Raw genomic sequence first — 11,413 nt, forward strand, 5'->3', positions numbered from 1 at the left:
TATATTTTATTGATTTTTTTACAGAGAAGAAGGGAAAGGGATAGAGAGTCAGAAACATCGATGAGAGAGCAACATCGATCAGCTGCCTCCTGCACACTCCCTACTGGGGATGTGCCCGCAACCAACCAAGGTGCATGTCCTTGACCAGAATCGAACCTGGGTCCCTTGAGTCCTCAGGCCAATGCTCTATCCACTGAGCCAAACCAGTTAGGGCTGCTCACCTTTCTTTATCCCACTTTTCTCCTCTACCAAAGGTAATGATCCCAATCTCATAAAGTGGGGAAACTGAGTCAGTGATTTGATCCAGGAAAAGATACAGGGCTAAACTAAACGTGACCAGTAGAGCTACGAGGACAGACAGCAGGAACCGCAAAGTGCCTACAGACGTGTTGGCTAGCCTCATAATAAGGTCAATAAGATCTTTTTCAAATTAAATGGCTAAAACATTGTTTCCCAAAGTCTACCCCCTTGGGACCCAAGTCCCCAAAGAGACTGTCTCTTAGAAAAACAACTGTAGTCAAGTGAATGCTGGAAACACTGTGTAATAGATGCACATCAGAATGATTCACAATACACATTAGTATATTAAAGCCCCAGAAATCTTGGGAGTACAATCATCTCAGTTATTGATGCAACTTCCCTGAACTCCTTTGACCATAGAAGCCTTTTTGTCAGAAACGATCTAAAGCAGTTTCTGGCCTAATTTAAGTTAGTATTACAATATATCTTTTATTTCCACAAGGCTATGAAGTATTCTCTTTCTTATCTTTGCTTTTGCCCTATAGAATCCACAGTTCATTCAACTTAAAGTAACTCTAGAGTTTTGAGGTTTTTCTCCTCATTATTAAATGAAGATTTACTTTGACATTTTATCACTCTCTATTTAAATCTTTTGAGAAGTGCTTTTTTACTTTATTTTCTTTTCAATCTCTTATATTTTCATCCCGACTTCATACCTGAAATACCTTCTCAAGGACTTCTATAGGATTCTATTTTATAACACTGGAGTATTTAGAAGAACTATTTCCTTCTCCCTATGAGCTTATTTCGCTTTGCTAACATCACCTAACAGAACTTTGCCTTTGCTCTTTCAAGGTGTGTTGACATGTCAGTTGATGGTCGAGCAACTCTATTAAAGATCTGTAGCTGTTAAAGTGCTGCTTTTCTAAAATGTATACACCACTTGAAAAATCAATCCAGAGAGTTCTAATGTTCAACCCTCACACCTATGCTGTAATATCAGTTTCAATGTCAAAAATGAAGTAACTGGAAACATGTTTGACCAGAACATATCATTCCCTAACTAGTCTGGGATACCAAGGTGTCCAAAGCTGTCAGTTTTCTGTTCTACCCAGACCTTAAGCTCTCAGCTATTTTATACTCTCTCACACCCTCATCTGATATTATTTGAAATATCAAAAAGAAGTAAATGATACAACTAAAAGCAAATTTAAATAATTGTAATGTTAGGTATGCCTTGAAATTTCAAACAACACTTTCTGTGCTTCTCCTGAAAATTCTGAAAAAAAACCTTTGGAACCAAGTAAGAGGGAAGAATAGAGGTAGGGAAGGGAATGCTGATTAATAATAGCAGTCCTAGATTATTTACAGTAGCTTTTAATTGGGGTTAGTGTCTTCCTTTCTGGTCCTACCTGCTACAACTTCTCTTCACATTTACCATTCACTTATTCTTTAGAGTTCTGAAGATCATTATTTGTGTTTCTGAATACTTCATAAATTGGAAGATTTTGTATAAAAATTAAAGGGAAAGCCCTGGCTGGTTTTGCTCAGTGGACAGAGTGTCGGCCTGCAGATTGAAGGGTCCCAGGTTCGATTCTGGTCAGGGGCACATGCCTAGGTTGTGGGCTCAGTCCCCGGTAGTGGGAGTGCGGAAGGCAGCCAGTCAATGCTTCTCTCTCATCGTTGATATTTCTGTCTCTCCCTCTCCTTTCTCTCTGAAATCAATACGAATATATATATATTTTTAAATGAAGGGAAAAATATGAAGCAAGCTCTTTGAATATCTAACTACTACTCCATCTAGATCAATCCACACTTTTTAAAGCAGCAATGTAAAGCACTGAATATTAAAAGATGTGTTCCATATAGTGTCCTGATGCCAACGACCTGGGTTAAATAGAGTCAGAGATTTTCTTTTCTTATGACCTCTCTGATTATTCTGTATGCTAATGTTCACTATGACTCTAAGAAGAGTATATAGTGTACAATATTTCCCAATTTTTTTACCATATAAGATGTTTATTTTGTTATATATGTTGATGGGTGCCAGAAATGAATCCAGTGGAAAAGTGACCCAAGCTAGGAACAATGAAATCTGGTCTGAGGCCTTCACAGTGGTTACTCCAGTACAGTAAAAGTAGAAAGCAGCACTCTATGGACACTTACATTTACCCCCAAAAAAAGGTGGGAGCTAAAAACAACATTGAGATTTGTTCCAAATGTGCTCAAAAGACAGTGAAACAAGCCACTAAATTTATCATTTAGTGATTTCAAACTTTCAAATGGTAGAGAAAGTAAAGCAAATTGAGACTTCCAGATTAAATTAAATCCTATATAATAAAAGGCTAATATGCAAATCAACCAAATGACGGAATGACCAGTTGCTATGACATGCACTGACCACCAGGGGGCAGATGTTCAATGCAAGAGCTGTCCCCTGATAGTCAGTGCACTCCCACAGGTGGAGCGCTGCTCAGCCAGAAGCTGGGCTCATGGCTGGTGAGTGCAGCGGCAGTGGTGGGAGCCTCTCCCACCTCCACAGGAGAGCTAAGAATATCCAACTGATGTCTTAGGCCTGAGGAGTGGGCCTAAGCTGTCAGTCAGACATCCCCCGAGGGCTCCCGGACTGTGAGAGGGCACAGGCTAGCTGAGAGACCCCCGCAAGTGCACAAATGTTGTGCACTGGGCCTCTAGTTTATAATGATATTACTTATAAAAGAAAAAAATACACAATCATTTGGCTATAATTTTTTAAATAATATATAGCCTTCAGTCTACAAAATTTGATCTTAAAATACTTATTCCAGTTACCCTTCTTGCATTAAAAAAAAATCACTCCATAGCCTAGTGGCATAAAACAAGCATTTTTATTATGCGCACAGAGACTGTGGGTCATGAATTCATCTGAGTACAGCTTGTTCTGCTCTTTGATGTTTTGGGTCTCTGCTTGCAGTGACTCGAACAGTTGGAGCTAGAACAACTGGGGCTGGGGACCCACTTTCAGGATGGCTTCTTCACATATATGCCTGGAACCTTGGAAAGGATGGCTGGCATGCTGGCCACAGGTGAGATGATTATCTGACCACATTTACACATGGCCTCGCCAGTTTTAGGGCCTCAGCATAGTCAGGCTCCTCATGTCACAGCTCATTGTTCCAACAAACTAGTCAGAACAACCACAGCCTTTTTAAAATAATATATGTTTATTGATTTTAGAGAGGAAGGGAGAGGGAGAGAGAGAAACATCAATGACGAGAGGGAATCATTGATCGACTGAGTCATACATGCTCCCCCATGGGGATTGAGCCCACAACAAGGGCATGTGCCCTTGACTGGAATTGAACCCAGGAAATTTCAGGACTGAAATGTCTATCCACTGTGCCAAACCAGCTAGGGCTAACCACAGCCTTTTAAGATCTGGTCTCAGAAGTCACAATGTGTCACTCTGCCCTATTTTCTTGGTTTCTGCCCTCACAAGCTCACCCAGATACAAGGAGAGTGGGCATAGACCCAGTATCTCAATGAAAGAATTGGCAAGGATTTAATTTTAACTACTATGGAAATACTTTACAAGAAGTTCCTAACATTTTCTCCACTAAAAGAACCTCTGGATCTCACCTCTCAGAATCACATGAGATAAAATGCAGTGGCATGATCTGAGGCAACTAGAAATCTAAACATATATATATATATCCTATCTAATAAAAGAGTAATATGCAAATTGACTGTCACTCCAACACACAAGATGGCTGCCCCCATGTGGTCAAAGATGGCTGCCCCCATGTGGACACAAGATGACCACCACAAGATGGCCAGCAGGGGAGGGCAGTTGTGGGTGATCAGGCCTGCAGGGGAGGGTTGTTAGGGGTGACCAGGCCTGCAGGGGAGGACAGCTGGGGGGGACCCAGGCCTGCAGGGGAGGGCAGTTGGAGGGGACCAGGCCTGCAGGGGAGGGCATTTGGGGGTGACTGGCCCTGCAGGGGAGGACAGTTGTGGGGTACCCAGGCCTGCAGGGGAGGGCAGTTGGGGGGACCAGGCCTGCAGGGGAGGGCAGCTAAGGGCGACCAGGCTGGCAAGGGAGGGCAGTTAGGGGTGACCAGGCTGGCAGGGGAGGGCAGTTAGGGGCAATCAGGCTGGCAGGGGAGCATTTAGGTGTTGGTCAGGCTGGCAGGGGAATGGTTAGGGGTGATCAGGCTGGCAGACAGAAGTGGTTAGGGACAATCAGGCAGGCAGGCAAGCGAGCAGTTGGGAGCCAGCAGTCCTGGATTGTGAGAGGGATGTCCCAGATTGGAGAGGGTGCAGGCTGGGCTGAGGGACACATACAACCCCGTGCAGTGCACGAATTTCATGCACCGGGCCTCTAGTATATATGACAGTTTGAGAGAAATTAGAGTATTAGTGAGGAGATTGTTATCTTCATTTTTTTGTAGCAAAAAATGAAAAATAAACAAACACAAAATGTGGAACTTGGTTGAAAAATTAAGAGACTTTATGGTTTGTGAGATATAATCAAAATTTCCTCTATTATTGACATTTTTCAGGTTGGTTGCCTCAATATGTTAGTAAAACCCATGTTGTGCTGGATTAGAAATTCATTTCTGAGTGTAACAGACTAATCCTTCATGAGATATTAATGAGTCAAATCTTCCATTGGGTATATGCATTTGTGCCCTCATGCTGTATTAGTCCATTCATCTATTCATGGGGTCCTTCAGCAAGCAAGAGCTCTTAAGTGCCTATACTGTATTGCTTGCTGCAAATGCATGGATAAAATAGAATTTTGAGTTCCTGCCTTTAGACAACTCAGTCTAAAGCACTATTTATACAATCACTTGTTCAACTTCTTTTTTTAGACAATTCCCATCAGAGTAGAAGCTAAAAATCTAGATATGTTAGTAGAATGTGAGTTAAGTAATGAGACAACCAAACAAAAAACTGTCACAAAGCAGCTTATTAATAATTCATGAAATAAATGGTATAAGTAGTTGAATAATTGAAGTTCAGAGGAGGAAGGAATCACTATGGAATTGAGCAAACTAAGAAGACTTCATGGATATGTTTTAGAGGTTTATTCTCTAAAGTGAGTTAATTTACTAATAATCAAATATTAAGTTTCATTTGTACCAATTATACATTTCCAAAGGTATGTGACAATTAAAATTGGGCCAAATAACACATAAAGTATAAGATATGTTATCTCTTTAATTTATTTAAACCAAATTATATTTAGTTCTCAGTCTCCACTGGCCTAATTTGGTGAAAAGACCAACATCAATAATTGTGTTTGTTTCACTACTACATTTCACTCCCCTTCAATTCTCTCTCTCTCTCTCTCTCTCTCTCTCTCTCTCTCTCTCTCTCTCCCCCCCCCCAAATCTGTCTCATTCTTCTCACTCACTAATTAATTTTATATTGTGCCAAGACACCAGAAATTACAAAGTCCAAGAAAAATAGGGAAAGTTCTCAACCAGGAGTCACTCGTGGCCATTAGTAGTCATTGTCCTTGTAAACATCATTCATTCAGACATGGCCTGTGCTGATACTGGCTCAATTCCATGTTGTCAAAATTGTCTCTATGGACTTTGACCTAGTCTATCAGTTCAATGTTGGGGCTTTGCCCAACCTCTTGGGGAACTTCCACATAAAAAGGCTGGTGTAAATTTCCCGTGGGGTAAGGAGGACTAGAACACAAAAACACAAAGCACCGGCTAAACTTTCTGTCCAGAAAATGGGTAAAAATTTTTTATTCTGTTGTCAGCAAATAGATTTCACCAAAAAAACCTATGCACAAGGTAATAAAATTATGACTATATCGCCCTGCCACAAGTGATAACTGTACTTCCAAGAAAAAACTACTTTGTTAAAAGGGGAGATTAAAGCACATGAATCTTGAATAGCAATTAGCTGCACAAATATGAAAGAAAATATGTAAATGGCCTTGGTAATAAGAAAATGAAAAGGGATTTCTGTTTAGTTATATATCAAACATACCTCTAATATCAATCATTTTGCTCTAACTGTGCTATCATTTTAACCTATTGGGTACTCACTGAAACAATAGTTTTTCATAATCAATAAAAAGCACATACAGTAATCCTGGGTGGCCTTTTCTTTTTTCTTTTTGATAGAGGTTCTTTTAAAGAAGCATCTCAGTATAAGAGATTGCCACTGCTATCAACATGTAGCTTCAATATGTCTTGGGGTAGTAACCATATTTTACATTTCAGTAGTCAATCTGCCTTTTCTGTTTATTTTGTGAATAAAATATTTAGTTGTGATTCTTGGCTGATCACATTAACAAATGGTGTCATTACTGGTAGAAAAATAATAACATGGCATTTAAATAATGATTTTTCAGTTCAGAGCTTCATTTTGCAGAAAGTTAAAATCGTTCCCATTATAATAAAACAAAGTTAAGTGTTTTGCCCACTCTGAGCTATTAGAATAATCAAGAAACTTTTTTTCCTAATTTCCGATCTTTATGTCCACCGTCATCCCTCCTCCTGAGTACTATCTATAAATAAAAAGATTTTGCACATTTCAACTGCATCCACCAAAACAAGCTGCAGAGACCCACGGACCTGTGGAACGTTATTGCTCAAAAATTCTTTGGAGGTTTTGAAACTTGATTGCACATTGGAATCAACTGGGGAGCTTTAAAAAATGCTGTTGCCTGGGTCACACCCCAGAGATTCTAATTTAATTGGTACAGAGTGAAGCCTAAGCATCGGGATTTTAAAGGCTCCCCAGGTGATTCTAATCCGCAGCCAAAATTGAGAAGCACTGTTCTAAACCCTGGCTTTACAGATGAGACAATTAACCCTCTCAGTGACACATACAGATTTGATGTTAGAACTAAAGCTAAAACTTAAGTCTTCAGAATTCCAGTTAATAACTCATTCACTAACCCCAGAGTTGTCACAGGTGTTTCCCCAGGCCCGAGGCTCCCTTGAGGTTTCCCAGAGCTCTAGATCCACTCACCCTTCAACAAGAGCAGCTTTAATGTATGTACTGCCTTGCCGGATGTTGTCAAGGGTGTGAAAAACAACAGAGGGAAGAAATGTGTATGTGACTAAACTAAAGAAGTTTATAGTATTGCTAATAGACCATACACATAGCAAGGGATCCCCTTCTTAAAAACAAACAAACAAACAAAAGAGTACTTGCCTCAGCAGCACATACATTAAATTGAAATGCAACAAAGAAGATAAGCATGGCCTCTATGCAAAGATGAGATGCAAATTTGTGAACACCAATCAGAAAGGATATATGCAACCCTATGTTCATAGCAGCACAGTTTACCATAGCTAAGATTTGGAAACAGCCTAAGTGCCTATCAGTAGATGAGTGGATTAGAAAACGGTGGTACATCTACACAATGGAATACTATGCTGCAGTAAAAAAAGAAGGAATTCCTACCATTTGCAACAGCATGGATGGAACTGGAGAGCATTATGCTAAGCAAAATAAGCCAGTCAGAGAAAGATAAATATCACATGATCTCACTCATTTGTGGATATAATGAACAACATAAACTGATGAACAAAAACAGATCCAGAGACAGAGAAGCATCGATCAGACCATCAAACCTCAGAGGGAAGGTAGAGGAGGGCGGGGGTAAGGGGAAGAGACCAACCAAAGGACATGTATGCATGCATATAAGCCTAACCAATGGACACAGACACCAGGGGGGTGAGGGCATGAGTGGGTGGTGGGTGGGAGGGCAATGGGGGGATAAGGACACATATGTAATACCTTAATCAATAAAGAAAAGAAAAAAGAAAGAAAAAACAAATTATGACTTTTTAAGGATAATCCCAGGCCAGTGGATAAATAACATATGTTAAAATATAAATCTGGAGATTTGATTCGTTTAAATCTAAGACAATGAAGAGTCTTTAGGGCCAGAAAGTAACGGCTTTTAACATCCCAATGTGTGATTAATTATTAAGGAGAGCCGTGTCCTTCGGAGTGTGAGTGGCTTGAGAATGCCCCTGAGGGACGTAGTTTTGAGAAAGAGGGCTTGTCTTTGAACAAACAAGAAAGGTTGGGAGAGAAGGGCAGAAAAGACTGCAGGAACAGGGGCAGTAAAGTTGGACAGAGGATCTTAAGACAGGAACTTGGTTCCTGGAAGAAACTAGACTTATGCTTACTTTATATGCTAAATAAGAAAAGCATACAGTCTCAGAAGAAGAGAAAGTAGCAAACAGGTGTTTCATCATCACAATCTCTGTCTGGAAAACCTCCATCCATTTTACCTTTGGAGGAGGCCAGAGCAATGAAAAAGTTAAGGCACAGTGAGAAAAGTGGTTAATCATTAGCTATGAGGTGAGCTGGGACTCAATAAGCATCTACACAAATCTTGCACGTTGCCTCTTAACATTTGTCTCTAGAGTTTTATCTTCCTTAGTATTTCCAGCAGGCATCCATTCATTTATTTTCATTTTGATGGGTTTATAAGATTTCCCTTACTACATGAAATCTGAAATAGAATCCTTATGATATATTTTATTATTAATAACTGGAGATAATATTGTAACATGGGGCTCGGGGAGCAGATTCTCCCTGTGGGTTCTTGCCTCACGAAGTTTGAAGAATAAACTCACAGACTAAAAAGACTGTTAGTAAAAGTGTGGAAATTTATTGGAAACAAATACAAACTCCCACATAAGGAAGGGTCCCCAAGGGGGTAACCAACTAAGCCCCTTTTTCTAAGGTTTTTAAAGGCTGGAAGCTGTCTCTTCGTGCTCCCTTCTAATTGGACCCTTTCTCCATCTTATGACCCTGTCCTCTGCTAATTGGTCACTCTTTTGCAGGTTATCAGTTGCAAAGCCCAAAGCCCATGTGGTACCCCTCTCCCCATCTCCCCGTATCTGGTGACAATTCTCTATCCTCTGTGAATGCATGCCTTCCTCCTGTAACATTTCTCTATCCTCTGCAAAAGTAAGATAAGCATTCTGGCATCTGGGAGCTATCTCCTTCCCTTTGCATATGCATTCCTCTCCTGTGGACCCCCCCCTTCCCTTTGCATATGCATTCCTCTCCTGTGGACCCCCCCCCCCCCCCCCCCCGCTTATTCCATAAAACTGCCTGTCCTGTCTCTAAAATTCCTTTCAATATTTATTTATAATTAGACTAGCTGCCATACACTGATTACCTACCATATGCCATAAACATGAATGTCACCTGTAAATACTGTCTTTAATCTTCACACAAACACTATGGAATTAATGTTATCTTCTTTCTACTCATAGGAAACCTAGGACTCAACAAGGTTATTTTGCCCCAAGGCCACACAGATTTAATCTATTTTTCTTAAGATTCCCAAAGCCTGTATTCTTTCCTCTATTACACCATGCTGTTTCACTCTCTCTATAGAACCCTGAATCAAGTAGAAAGGAGCTCCCTCCCGATTTTCCTGAAATACTGTGCAGTCTTAGGCATATTTGAAGCTACTTTTTTTCCAATAAAGGGAATCCATTTTCCTTTGAACCCAAAGACCCACGGGAAACTACTAATTTAACCTCAATTGTAGCTTAAAGTAAAAAAGAAAGTGTAATTATAAAAGTCATTTCAAGACATAGGACATTTATTCCTGAATGAGACTTTACAAAATTTCATCAAATTTTATGAGCTTTAAACAATGTATATTAATGAATCCAGAAGTCCATCTCCATTTAGATATATAAAACTTAATCTGCCACATATCTACCATAAGGCAGGTAATTATTCAAACTTATTTTGGAAAATCTATTTTCTTCCTTTTCTTCTGCAGAATATCTAGCAAAAATCCAACATTGTCATTATAACTCCAAGTTTAAAATGCCAAACTGTTTATTAAATTTCTTAAAAATGTAATATACAAGGACTTTCTCCTATTTACCAAGGATGTATGTCTTAACTCATCTCCTCTAAAATAAATTTATCATTATATAAATCTAACCCATTTTACACTGAAGTGAGATGTTTCTGGATCATTTTTTATTTTAAACTATATATGTGGGATTTTGTTGATAGCTGATACTGACTTGCAATACAATAAATATTCAGCTTCCAAGGGTGACTTCTGTGGACGAAAGGGACCACATGCTGACCTGACAAGCTCAGGGAAGGCCTGCATGGCAGTCTTGCAAACTCAGAGACCTAAAGTAACCACAAAAGATGGTCTGAAATTAAACTTTAACTAAATGCAGTTATGGTGGGCAGTTATGCCCTAGGCCGGTATCTTCACTGACAAGGTCAACCTTTACCTTAACTGAGCCTATCTGTCTTTTTGCATCTATGATAACATACCCTTGAAATGTCTGGGTAACTTGTAACTTCCCTTTTTCTGGAGCCCCTGGGGCACAACCAAATGTCCTGGGTGCCAGGACAGATACCACAAATTCCTTCATTATCATGTTAATTGTTCCTGTACCCACCTAAGTAATGTGTCCATCATTTTACTTTTTATCCAATCCCAGGGGTTTCCCACCACTTTGCTTTATCCCACCTCCTTAATCTACCACCAATGAATTTCATGTAACCCACCTATGTCCCTCCTTTGATTGCAATGTATAAATACAAATGTAACCCGCCATTCTCCAGAGCATTATCTCAATTCCTTGAGGTTCTGCTTCCTGGCATATGTCGACAGTTTGGTTCAAATAAACTCACAAAAATTCTTTACAGGTTTCAATGGTTTTTTTACGTTAACAGTAGTCCCAAGTAAAAAGCAAAGTCTATTGAATGAAACAACCAATATCCAAATTATGATCACCTATTATAATAATGATGATCACTTATTTGTAGCAAATTGACTGCTTGGGACTATCTATCCATCATTTCTCATGATTCCCTTGTTTACTTGCTTCTTAGTGACAGATTCTAAATGCAGTTGTCTAAGTAAAATATATTTTAAAAAGAAATATAAACACAGAATACACTTCAAATTCTATCTTCTTCAATATCTAAACCATGTTCCAACTATCTCTGCTTGCTTAAATAAAAATAGCTAATTAATATATCCTTGGCATTTCAATCATTTTAAGTAGAAAATCTGGATGCATCCTCATGACAAATCTAAAAAGGACATACAAATATCACCCCCATTTTAAAGATAAGTAAACTGAGTGTAAATGATGTCCCGAAAGTCACTCAGTGAACAAGTGTAGAGCATTGACTCAGATCCAGT

General features: G+C 39.5%; 1 non-coding gene across 1 annotated transcript; it reads left to right on the top strand.

Moving 5' to 3' along the window:
• Window positions 1–7,399: 7,399 nt before the first annotated feature.
• On the top strand, window positions 7,400–7,511 carry LOC114227278 (U6 spliceosomal RNA). Its single transcript, XR_003613329.2, has one exon. It is a non-coding gene; the product is annotated as a U6 spliceosomal RNA (small nuclear RNA).
• The last annotated feature ends 3,902 nt before the right edge of the window (window positions 7,512–11,413 follow it).

Source organism: Eptesicus fuscus, chromosome 15 (genome assembly GCF_027574615.1).
Source record: "Eptesicus fuscus isolate TK198812 chromosome 15, DD_ASM_mEF_20220401, whole genome shotgun sequence".
Taxonomy (NCBI): domain Eukaryota; kingdom Metazoa; phylum Chordata; class Mammalia; order Chiroptera; family Vespertilionidae; genus Eptesicus; species Eptesicus fuscus.